Source organism: Lipotes vexillifer, unplaced genomic scaffold (assembly GCF_000442215.2).
Source record: "Lipotes vexillifer unplaced genomic scaffold, Lipotes_vexillifer_v1.1 scaffold1477, whole genome shotgun sequence".
Taxonomy (NCBI): Eukaryota; Metazoa; Chordata; class Mammalia; order Artiodactyla; family Lipotidae; genus Lipotes; species Lipotes vexillifer.
This window is the reverse complement of record NW_006776536.1, coordinates 623,542-636,664: the sequence shown is the minus strand read 5'-3', so window position 1 is coordinate 636,664 and position 13,123 is coordinate 623,542.

Here is a 13,123-nt window from a genome sequence, read left to right as displayed (position 1 = left end):
GGCATTCCTACACCTGAACATCTTTTCTCACGTAGCGAAGTTCTTCCATGACTGCCCCGATGCCCTCTGACCTAGAACACCACTTGGTCTTCCTACAAGGGCTGATCCCAGCAGCCTGGCGCTGGCCTGAGCTGCTTTCAAGTGACCAATGCAGCTGCTCAGCATTTGCTCTGGTCAAGGCGTGAGATGCACAGATTGACAGTGTCACTTTGTAAACCAGCAGTTTGTACCAGCTCTCAAGGTGGCCCTTGCTGCTCCACCTCTATGCATCCAAAGCACTGCCTGGGCCTCCAGTTTTCAAGGGCACATTTTATTTTGTGTTAGAATGCTCATTTACATATCTGCTTCCCTATTCTATGATGAGGAGCCTTTGGAGAGAAGGGGCTGCATTATTATTATTGTTTTCTTCTTTTCCCACATTTGTTGTTGTTGTTATTTTATTTATTTTTTTTGCGGTACGCGGGCCTCTCACTGTTGCGGCTTCTCCCGTTGCGGAGCACAGGCTCCGGACGCGCAGGCTCAGCGGCCATGGCTCACGGACCCAGCCGCTCCGCGGCATGTGGGATCTTCCCGGACCGGGGCACAAACCCGTGTCCCCTGCATCGGCAGGCGGACTCTCAACCACTGCACCACCAGGGAAGCCCTAGATTAGTTTTTATTTTTGACAATTTTTTTTTTTTTTGCGGTACGCGGGCCTCTCACTGTTGTGGCCTCTCCCATTGCGGAGCACAGGCTCCGGACGCGCAGGCTCAGCGGCCATGGCTCACAGGCCCAGCCGCTCCCCCGCGGGTGGGATCTTCCCGGACCGGAGCACGAACCCGCGTCCCCTGCATCGGCAGGCGGACTCTCAACCACTGCGCCACCAGGGAAGCCCGTTGTTGTTATTCTTTAAAAAAACATTTATTTATTTATTTATCTGTTGAAGTTTAGTAGATTTACAATGTTGTGTTAATTTCAGGTGTACAGCAAAGGGATTCAGTTATACGTACATATATATTCTTTTTCACATTCTTTTCCATTTAGGTTATTACAAGATATTGAATATAGTTCCCTGTGCTATACAGTGGGTCCTGTTGTTTATCTATTTTATATAGAGTAATGGATGTAACCATATTCGTTGTTTGCTACGTAACAAACCACCCCAACACGTAGTGGTTTGAAACAACTCTCATGTCTTATTTCTCCCAGTTCTGTGGCTTGGTCAGATATCTCTTCTGGTCTGGGACAAGTCACCTGGGGCTGGTGGTCCAGGTTGCCCTCATTGTCACCACCTGGGCCTCAGTGAGATGCCTGGGACCTCCATCCACTTGACCCCTCATTCTCAGAGGCCTCTCTCAGAGGCCTGCCCGGAACTAGATAATGTGGAAGTTTTCCAGCAGTAAAGAGAGAGCAAAAGCCTCAACGCGGAAGTGCTTTTCAGACCTCTGCTGGTGTCACTTTTGTTAATATTCCACTGACCACAGTAAACCACACTGCCAAGCCCAGATCACAGGAGGTAGAGACATTCTTTAGCTCTTGATGGGACAAGGGGCAAATTCACCTCGCAGAGGGGCTTGTGCAGGACAATGGGAAGAACTTGGGGTCGGTTTGCCATCAGCCACCAATGCTTTCAGGCAGAAGGTGAATGATCACAAGAAGAACAGAGATGCAAGAAAGCAAGCAAGCCAAGAGGTGACCATATGCATAGTTTTCAGGGTAACCCTAAACGAATAGAAACAGAGTGTATGTCATATAAACTAAAAGTAAAGAAAAATGGAAAAAAATACTCAACCAATCCAAAAGAAGGCAAGAAAGAAATGAAAGAGAACAGAACAGGCAGGACAAATAGCACAAAACAAGACAGGTTGAAACACAAATATATATTAGCAATTAAACTGAATGTAAATAGACTATCCGCACAAATATGCCCAGCTGATTTTTTACAAAGAGGCAAAAACAATTCAACAGAGGAAAGATAGCCTTTTCAACAAATGGTGCTGGAGCAATTAGACTGCCATAGGCCCCCAAATGGGAGAAAATGTTCAGGATCTAGGGCGAGGCAAGGAGTTCTTAGACTTGACACTAAAAACGTGACCCACAAAATGAAAAATCGATAAATTGGACCTCATAAAAATGAAAAAATTTGCTCTGCATAATGCCCTATTAAGAGGATGAAAAGACTAATTATAAGTGGGAGAAAATATTTGCAAACCATATATGCAACTAAAAAGTAGTATCTAGAATATGTAAAAAACCCTTAAAACTCAACAGGTAAAGCCCCCCCCCCCCAGCAATTCTACTTGAAAATGGGTAAAAGACATGAAGAAACAGTTCACTGAGGATGATACAGGTGGAAGATAAGCACATGAAAATATATTCAGCTTCATCAGCCACTAAGCAAATGCAAATTAAAGCCACAATGAGATATCACTACTGGGACTTCCCTGGTGGTCCAGTGGTTAAGAATCCATCTTGCAGGCTTCCCTGGTGGCGCAGTGGTTGAGAGTCCGCCTGTCGATGCAGGGGACACGGGTTCGTGCCCCGGTCTGGGAAGATCCCACATGCCGCGGAGCGGCTGGGCCCGTGAGCCATGGCAGCTGAGCCTGCGCATCCGGAGCCTGCGCTCCGCAACGCGAGAGAAAAAAAAAAAGACTCCATCTTGCAATTCAGGGGACGCCAGTTCCATCTCTGGTTGGAGAACTAAGATCCCACATGCCGCGGGGCAACTAAGCCCCAGCGCCACGACTAGAGAGAAGCCTGAGCACCGCAATGAGCATAGAGCCTGTGTCTGTGCATGCTGCAACTAAGACCCGACGCAGCCAAAAAAATAAATAAATATCAAAAAAAAAAAAAAAGATATCACTACACATTTATCAGAGTGGCTAAAAAAATAGTAACAACACTAAATCCTGGCAAGGAATTGATGAAGCTGGATTACTCATATATTGCTGGTGGGAATGTATATTGGTACGTTTACAAACTGGAAACAGTTTGGCAGTTTCGCGTAAATCTAAACATGCAAATTATCGTACAGCCTAGTCATTGCGCTTTTGGGCATTTATCCCAAAGAAATGGACATTTTCTGTCACACACAAAACACCTGTATATGAATGTTTATAGCAGCCTTATTGGTAACAGCCCCAAACAGCAATAAAAAGGAATGAACCACTGATAACAGGACAACTGGAATCTAGAGAATTGTGCTGAATGAAAAAAAAAGCTAATCCCAAAAGCTTGCATACTATTTGATTCCATTTATATAACCTTCTTGTTGTGACCAAATTATAGAAATGGAGGACAGGACTTCTCTGGTGGCGCAGTGGTTAAGAATCTGCCTGCCAATGCAGGGGACACGGGTTCGAGCCCTGGTCCAGGAAGATCCCACAGGCCACGGAGCAACTAAGCCCGTGCGCCACAACTACTGAGCCTGCACTCTAGAGCCCGCAAGCCACAACTACTGAAGCCCCCGTGCCACAACTACTGAAGCCCGCGCGCCTAGAGCCCGTGCTCTGCAACAAGAGTAGCCCCCCGCTCTCTGCAGCTAGAGAAAGCCCAGGCGCAGCAACGAAGACCCAACGCAGCCAAAAATAAATAAAAATTTTTTTTAAGAAAACGAAAAAAAAAAGGTATTGTGGTTTTAGTTTTCATTTCCCTGATGACTAATGATGTCACGCATGTTTTCTTATGCTTGAGGGTTGTATAATATTACCACATGGCATATCTCAAGACAGCAAACACTTTTTTTCCTTAATTTTATTGAAGAATAGTTGATTTACAATGTTGTGTTAATTTCTTCTGTACAGCAAAGTGATTCAGTTATACATACATATATTCTTTTTCTTTATGGTTTATCACAGGATATTGATTATAGTTCCCTGTGCTACACAGTAGGACCTTGTTGTTTATCCATCCTATATATACAGCAAAAACTTTTTTTTTTAACTTTGAGGGTTGGACTGTGAAATATGGACACAGGTGGCTAGTAATTTGCTCCCCCTTCAAACCAGTCTTTAAATATTTAGTCATCATGTATTTAGTTGGGCCATATAGAAGCTGCTTTAAAAAAAACAAAAAAACAAAAAACCTTGTTTATAGAAACAGATTCACTTTCAGGGGCTGAAAAAAAACCCTCGTAACCATTTCCTACTTCTCTGTAGTTCTCATTCTTGCTTCAAGTTCTGTACTAATTGGATATAGGTTCAACTGAAATTACAAAGCCTTCAAAAACAGCAGCTGAAACAGGCTAGAAGTTTTTTTCTCACTCAACTAAAAGTCCACAGGCCTAGTATCCACTGTCCACGGTGTTGGGGACCCAGGCTCCTTCCAGCTGACTCTGTCACGCTAAGGCTGCTGTCCTATCTCCTCTGAGTTCCAGCCAGGGGAAGGGAGTTCTCTGAACCACAGCCACTGGGGAGGCACATTCTAGGGTTTACAATGTAGGTGATAAAATAAGTTACTTGCGGCCAACACCCAGCACAACCCCATGCAGCATTTGGTTTGGAATTTCTGACTTTCAACTGACAATGACTTCTAGTGAATATGCCTTGCAAAGATACTCAGCAAAGACAGGCAATGTTATCAAGAAGTTCTTTTTTTCTCCTTTTTCAGCACTTCAGGAGGTGGGCCAATTCATACTTAACCAGTTATTTAAGGAATCGAGGTGGAGAGTATACTGGCTGCTTTATAACTGGTTTATTCCAGTTCTGTTTTATATAATGGCCTCTGGGGAAACTCCCGGTGGCCTCCGCCTAAGCCCTGCTCTGACTGTGGTGACAAGTCCCTGGTTTGACAGCAGAGTTTCTCCTACACTCTGCCAAGCACCTCGTGAAGCCCACAAGTGTGCCACCCACCACAAGGGTGGAGGGCTCACTCCTAATACTGTCTCCTCCCATTTGTGTTAGGACGATTTTGACTGCAAGCCACAGAAACCCCACTCAAACAAAAGCGAATGTCTTGACTCGCCCCCTGGGAGGTGATGGATGCTTCTGACTTTAGGCATGCTGGCTCATCTCCAGATCTGTCCCACTCTCCCTGGCTCCCCACACCTGCTCCCTGGACCACTCCCCCAAATCAGCTGCCACATACATGTCCTGGTCTCGGGCTCTGCCTTCTGGGGAGACCCAGCCTAAGACAGCAGGGGCTAGTTATAGTAATAGTTTTTATGAGTTTTTCCAGTGTTGGGGGTGACTGATATGTTTACTCCTGTGGACATGTGTTGACACAATCTTTCAATGCACAGGGAGGAAGATGTAAGGCAGGTTCCATGGGCTTAGGGACTCTGTCTCCTCCCCTGCTGAGTCCCCAGTGCCCTGAACAGTGCCTGGCGCTTAGTAGGTGCTCAAGAGGTAGCTGTTGAAGGAGTGGGGCGAGGGCGGTCCTGTGGCTCTTGGCGGCGTCCTCCGGTCCTGTCTCTCTGAGCTAAGTTTCTTCCTGGGGCGAGCCTTCCTCCAGGCCGCTGCACTCCCTGGTTGTGCCTCAGGAGGGTGCCAGAACCTTGGCGTCTAGAGAAGAAGTGTGCTCCCCACTGCCCAGGACCCGCACCTGATGGTCCCTGGCTGGGGGGTCTGAGGGTGTGTGTCAGGAAGGGGCAGGGAAAAACCTTGCCTGGGCCTGAGTCCTGACCCCAGCTTCTCCCACACTGGGATGGAGCTCATCGGTCCCTGGCAGGTGTAGGGATGGCTCCTGGGTGGTGTGCACTCCCTGGCGTCAGCCTCAGGGAACAGAGATCCTGGGAGCAGAAAAGCCATCTGGGAATATCCCAGGATAGGCGGGGAGGGACAGAGGTCTGCATCCTGAGCTGGCCCAGTGGGCTCTGACCACCTTTCCTCTGCTAAGCTGGTCAGATGCGGGGAGAAGAGACTGCGGCTCTGCCTGGGGTGGAGGGGCGTGTCTATCTGGTGGCAGGGCTATTATTATTAATGTTTTAAATAAATTTATTCATTTTATTCATTTAGTTTTGGCTGCGTTGGGTCTTCGTTGCTGCGCGCGGGCTTTCTCTAGTTGTGACGAGTGGGGGCTACTCTTCGTTGCAGTGCACAGACTTCTCATTGCAGTGGCTTCTCTTGTTGCAGAGCACGAGCTCTAGGCTCATAGGCTTCAGTAGTTGTGGTGCGCGGGCTCCGTAGTTGTGGCTCATGGGCTTAGTTGCTCCATGGCATGTGGGATCTTCCCGGACCAGGGCTCGAACCCGTGTCCCCTGGATGGGCAGGCGGATTCTTAACCACTGTGCCACCAGGGAAGCCCCAGGGCTATTATTATTTTTTAATATTTATTTATTTTTTGGCCATGCCACTCAGCATGTGGGATCTTAGTTCCCTGACCAGGGATCAAACCCATGCCCCCTGCAGTGGAAGCGCGTAGTCCTAACCAGTGGACCACCAAGCAAGTCCCAGGGCTATTTTTGCTGCTTTCTAAAGGAATGTGCCTTCGGCCCTCACCTGCCCCGGAGCACGGTGGATGCCAGCATTCTGGCGCTGAGGGGACACAGACCCTGAAAGAGCCTCGCTGCCACCAACTGGCCCTGCTCCCGCAAGGCTAGAGATGAAAGCCCTTCTGGGGTTTCCAGTTGCTCCTGGATGGGAGTATTCTGAACGCGAAACCGCTAAAGGAGCTCACCCAGGTTATCAGGTTGTGCTGGGACGCTACAAATGATGTGAGCAGGGCCCCGGAGCACCAGGAATCCAGTCCCAGCCCCTCTCAGCCCTCTGGGGAGCATTGGGGTAGAGCCACCTTCCCTTCATGCCCTGGTGAGTGGGGGGTCAAGTCCCTGGCTTGGTCTTTGCTGGCCTGAGCCCTTGGTCATGCCTCACACGGCAGGTTGGTAGGCACAGAGTGGCACTGGATCAGCCCAAGAAGGGGAAAGTGGCCAACGGCTTTCCCCAGCATCAGTCTGCTCCTGGGCCCCGGCACCCCCATGCGAAGTGGAGCTCCCAGCCCTGAAACGGGCCTTGTTGGCCACTTTCAGCGAAGCTCGCACCCGAGGCCCACCAGATGCTGGGCAGTCACAGTGACAGGCCAGTGCTCAGCCAGGCCACTGGGCTCCTTTCCCCATGCGGGGGCGGCTGAACCCACCGAGGGAGGGGTCCAGGGCCATCTGGGGCTGCCACTCCCATCCCGAGCTTCCTCCTGGGGCCTGGCCCAGGGAGGTGTCAGCCCAGGGTGCTAGGTGCTGTCAGGGTTGTGGGAGCAGAGAGGTGCTCCTGGGTCCCAGACCTTCGACTTTCTTGCTTTATTCTCTGGTTTGGCTGGAGCGAAACTTCACGTGGATTCCTAAGAAAGGTGTGGAAGGTAGCTTTTCTGAGACCTTCCTATCTAAAAAGTCTACCTTCCCTCTTAACCCATCACTGGTGGTCGGCCAAGCGTACATTCACAGCTGGGAGTCTTCCCCACCCTTACCTGGGAGGCCATGGCTGTGTGGTCTTCTCACCTCCACCCTCAAGGGGCGGGGGAAGCCCAAGGCCAGTCTGATTTCACTCCTTTGTGGGCAGCCTGTTTTGTTTTTTTTTGTCTCCAGGGAAGCTTTTAGATCTTCTTTTCACTCTGGGTGTTGTAAAACTCCTCAGCCATGGCTGTAGGCGTGGGTCTTTTTTCTCTTCATTTTCCTGGATCCTTGAGGTCTTTCAATCTAGAGAGGCATGTCCATTAGCTCACAAAATTCTCTCATCTCACTTGTGCGATAATGTCATTTCCTCTGTTCTCTCTGTTGGTTGGATGTCTAAACACTTGGTTTCATTTTCCAGGTCTCATCTTTTTCTTACTTTTACCTCTTTTTAAAATGTCATAAAATGTCTCTTTATATTGCAACCCTTCAGTTAGACTTTGGTTTTGGCAATCATTTTGAACTTCCAAGAATTCTTTCTAGCTCTGGTTTTCAGTTTTCCTCTCTGGGGAGATGCTGTGCTGCCCTGCCGAGAAGTGTTCCCTTCTGAACCGAAGGACTTACTCCCCAGCCCTGTGCTGGGTGGTGGCAAATAGCCCTGGGCGTCAGCCCTCTTTGGAATTGCTTAGGAACACATTCGCCTGCCTGAGTTCACACCTCCTTCCCTGCCCACATCCAGTGACTGGTTGACAAACGAGTATAAACCCCCAACCTTTGTCCCAACTCAGGACAATCTTCCACAACCACCCAGCTTCCATGCTTCCCATGGGATTGGCTCAGACCTTCACTGATACCCCACTGCCGCCCGATTTATCCCTCCACCCAATCCTGTTTCCTTCCTCTCTCTCCCGTGGGTGTTGACCCCAAGAACTCTCCCTAATAAACCTCCCCCATGCCAAGCTCTGTTTCCTGGGGATCCCAACCTATAACAGCTGGTGGCCCGAGAAAGGGTCTTCAGGGGAGTTTGGAGCAGGGTCACCCACCACCCAAGTGGCATTGAAGGTGCATCACACTGGTGGCAGAGAGAGCCTGGCCCAGATAGCAGAATGACTGCTGTACTTTAACTGGGGGAAGAGGGAAGCAGTGGAAAGGAAAGGAATGCACAGGCTGGTGAGGTAGATCAGGCATGTGAGAAATAAGAAGGCAATAGTACCTACAAGGATGGCGGAATTAGGTGTCCATTGCTAAGCTTGATCGACGCTTTGGGAGGAAGACAGTGAAAGGCTGAGAATGATGAATCGGCATGAGAAGCTAAGGGGTGTGAAGGAAGATAGCTAGGCTTCCACCTCCCTGCAGAGCTGGAGGGCAGGGTGTCAGGCCTGGGACTTAATCCTGAGAGCAGCTCAGCTCTAAAGAGGGTACAGTTTCCGGGCTTCTCTGGTGGCGCAGTGGTTGGGAGTCCGCCTGCCAATGCAGGGGACACGGGTTCGTGCCCCGGTCCAGGAAGATCCCACACGCCGCGGAGCGGCTGGGCCTGTGAGCCATGGCCGCTGAGCCTGTGAGCCATGGCCGCTGAGCCTGTGCGTCCGGAGCCTGTGCTCTGCAACGGGAGAGGCCACAACAGTGAGAGGCCCGCGTACCGCAAAAAAAAAAAAAAGAGTGTACAGTTTCCAATGAGGCAGATCTGCCGTGCCCAGGTCAGGAGACTCTGCCATACGTCATGGCAACATCTGGGCTGACAGCCCCTGCCCCGCAGACTCTTGAATCCCCAGCTTTCCCTGAACCCTCAAGCCAGAAGTGGCCCGTCCCTCCCTGCTAAGGGCTAATGCTCAGCCCCACGCCTACCCCACTTGCTTGAAGAAGATGCAAAAGCCAGACAATGTGCAGCCCCCCAGCCTCTCCTGACCACTGTGCAAATAACGAGGCTAAGTCACCATACGACCTTGTGGGGACAGGCTGGGCTGAGAAGGGAGGAGAGAGAGCACACTGAAAGGATCTGGGAACCCAGCCAGCATGTACCAGGAGAACGTGCCAGGGACTGGACGGTGATCAAAGGAGGGCAGAACACACCGTTGGACCAAGGAGAGTTTATTGAACAGTTCCCAGGGTTATAGGACTTAATTTCTAGCAAGGACACCATGAAATGGGGGCAATTAAGGTGTTAGTGTGGCTCTTAGTAGCAATGTCCACAGTAAGTGAGGTAGAAATGCCAGGATTGCCATGGTAGACGGTGGGAGGTACAGGTATAAGGCTCAAAAAAGTAGGCACGCAGGACTTCCCTGGTGGTCCAGTGGTTAAGACTCCCCGCTTCCACTGCAAGGGGTGTGCGTTACCATCCCTGGTTGGGGAACTAAGATCCCTCATGCCACATGGTGTGGCCAAAAAAAAGAGAAAAAAAAGAAGTAGGCACGCAAGCCTGGATATTCTATGTAAGGCTGGAAACCCCACATTTACCAAAGCTGTAAGGCATGTGCTGTCAAGAGGGCCTCACCATCCCTGAGAAGCTCAATGGCAATGCCTCTCCGCAGGCCAGGGCTGCCGGCAGCAGAAGCTGTACAGAACTGGGCTCCCTGTGGCAATGGGGATGAAACAATGTAGCCAGGTGGGCGCTTACCCACCAGAAGGAAGTGGGAGCAATTATTGTAAAAAAGAGCAGAATCAGATGGCTCGGCAGGTCCTAACCATAGAGAGATATGTTTGTTTGTTTTTTCACTTCAGAGCAGTAATTTGGTGTCATGGTGATAAAGAGGGAGAAGAGGGGAAATACCTTAACATTTCTCAGTAGAGACAATGTCCCTATAGATAAACATAAAATATCAAAAGTGCAACCCTGGCGCTGACTATTGCTGGGGCTTCTGATGCATTTCAAATTTAAGTGCGAGGAGAGAATGAAAAAGTCCTTCTGGACCTGTGGTTTTCAACTGTTGGAGATTGTGCGCCCCTAGGGGACATTTGGCGCTGTCTGGAGACACTCTAGATTATCCCAGGGAGGCTTCTGGCTCGTCTTGGGTAGAAGACAGGGATGCCGAGAAGCAAACTGCAATATACAGGGCAGTCCTTCACAACAAAGGATTATCCGGTCCACAATGTCCACAGTCACATTTGAGGAGCTTCATTTTAGAACAACCCTCTCATTTTACATATGATGAATCTAAGGCCCAGGGTCTCAAAAGTCTGGAAAGAAGTGGGATTTTCCCTCCCTGCCTCACGTACCCAATAGGTTATGCTCCGAACAAATCTTACAATCAAGCTATTGGATCTAAACTGCAGGAAACACATAGTTCTTACAGGAATCCAGGAATCTACCAACATGATCACTAATTTCCTTCCATGGAAATGTTAAATCTCATTGCTTTCCTTCTGTGGAAGAAAAAAATGACCAAGAAACAAAAATCAAAGTGGTCTGATTTTATTTTTTGGTAACATCTGATCTCTTATTATTTCTTTTTTTAAAATTGAACTATAGTTGATTAACAATATTGTGTTATCTTCAGGTGTACAGCAAAGATTATATACATACATATATATATATATATGTATATACATAGGGTTGGCCAAAAAGTTCGTTCAGTTAGTAAATACAACATTCAGTAAAGTTCTTGGTAAGGGTGGCGCAGCGGTTAAGAATTCACCTGCCAATGCAGGAGACACGGGTTCAATCCCTGGTCCGGGAAGATCACACATGCCGCGGAGCAGCTAAGGCTGTGTGCCACAACTACTGAATCTGCACTCTAGAGCCCGCGAGCCACAACTACTGAGCCTGCAAGCCACGTCTAGAGCTCGTACTCCGCAACAAGAGAAGCCACTGGCAATGAGAAGCCCGCGCACCGCAACGAGGAGTAGCCCCTGCTCGCCACCACTAGAGAAAGCCCACACGCAGCAACGAAGACCCAAAGCAGCCAAAATAAAAATAAAATAAAAAAAAGTTCTTGGTGAAAATGAAAAATGTGTCTTTTATGTTTACTTGAAACTGAACGAACTTTTTGGCCAACCCAAAATATATGTCCTTTTTCAGTTTATTTTTCAGTATCCCTCCTACCTCCCCTTCTCCTTTGGTAACCATAAGTTTGTTTTCTATATAGAGAAATATTTTGATGGTTATTAGTACTCAGTGCTTCTAGGAGCAAAACAAATGGTCAGCCAATATGATTATTGCCCAGTCTGGACCACCCGAAGAAATCAAGAGTAGGTGATGGGGTCTGTGGACGGTTGGCCCCAAAACGGTCACACCCCTTGTCCAGTTTGCAGACCAGAATGAGTTTTCAGACCCAGATTCACTGATGAAGGGCAGACCTGACCCCCAGCTCCTGAGTGGAAGCTTCAGTGGGACCCACCCAGGCATTTGGAACACGGCAAGGAATCCTTGATTTTTAGGAGGAGCCCTGGCTGTTCTTGGAGCTCTGAATTACAAGACAGTAAAACCAGTTTGTCTCAGCTGTGGCTGGTCCAAATGTTGGGAACGATATGATGCTTGCCAAGTATCCCCACATATGCGTGACATGCTGGACCACCCACACAGGACATGTTAAGAGACCAACTAACCTATTTGGCCACCGTTAGCTCACCACTCATCTCAAGCCCATAAAATTGTTGAGGGGAAAGAGACAGAGAGTGAGAAATTCTTTGGAGTATATCCCTGGCCCCTAAACCTTACTCTTGGAGGAGGTGAGCGAAGAGAAGCTAGAATATGGTAAAGGAGGCTACTCCCTCCCACCTCCAGCTTCCAAGCCAGGGTCTGACCCAAGCTGGGGTTCAGTGAAGCTCCAAGTTGGATGAGTTCAGGACTTTGAAGATGACACTGGACCAGACCATTCAATGACCCCAAGGTGCCTGGAAGAGCTTTTATGACTTTAGAGTTAAGCTATGGATGTGCCCTTGATTTCTTCCAGGGAGAGAGAAGGACTCCTTCAATGGAACGTGTTCAATAAGGGTGGGAAGAAAGAAAGCTCTGTCTGCTGGCACCCAGAGGTGTGCAGCTAGCTCAGAAACTGGGCATATGCTCTGAGGTGGTGAGAGAACTGCGAGGGGTGCCCAGCTCAGCCTTGGGAGATGTTCCAGGAGCTCTCAGTGGCTCCCACCCTGGACTGGAATCACCGATAGTGCCAGGATGGCAGGGAGGTGCTGGGCGTTGAAAGGGGATGATAGGGCGTTGCTATGGTGGATTCCATGGCAACTCTCTTGGTGAAGGTAAAATTGATGACACTGGAAGTCTAGCTTCTCCAGGAAGCTGGGGTTTAGGACCTTGGTCTACGTCAGAGGTTGGCAAGACTTTGCTGCAAAGGGCAAATAGCAAGTATCTTAAGCTTTGAGGACCACATAGTCTCTGCTGCAATTATTTGTTTCTGTCCTTGTAGCACAAAAGCAGACGTAGATACTATATAAATGAATGAGTGACTGGCTTCCAATAAAACATGTATTCATAAAAGCAGGTGATGACCTGAGGTCCATAGTGGGCCAAACTTTGGTTTAGATGGTGAAGGAGCACATGCTGTGCGCTCCCTCTCTGATACGAATCCTGAAGAAACTTCAAAGAGGAGTGAGAATTTCAGGAAAAACAAAATTAAACAAAACAAGCTGTACCCCCTTCAGGAGAATGATAGCTGTTTTGAACTTGTGTGTGTCTGTGTACAGGGCGTGTGTGTGTGCATGTGTGCCTGTGCGTGTGTGCGTGTATTCATAAAGATGCATGTGTGTGGGTGTGTATTCATGTGTGTGCATGTGTGTAAGTGTGTGTGCATGTGTAGGGTGGGGGCAGGGGCTGAGTGTGGCTGGAGGGGCAATAAAAAGATATCCAAGGGGAGCAGTGTGCTCTTGGTTCTCACCACT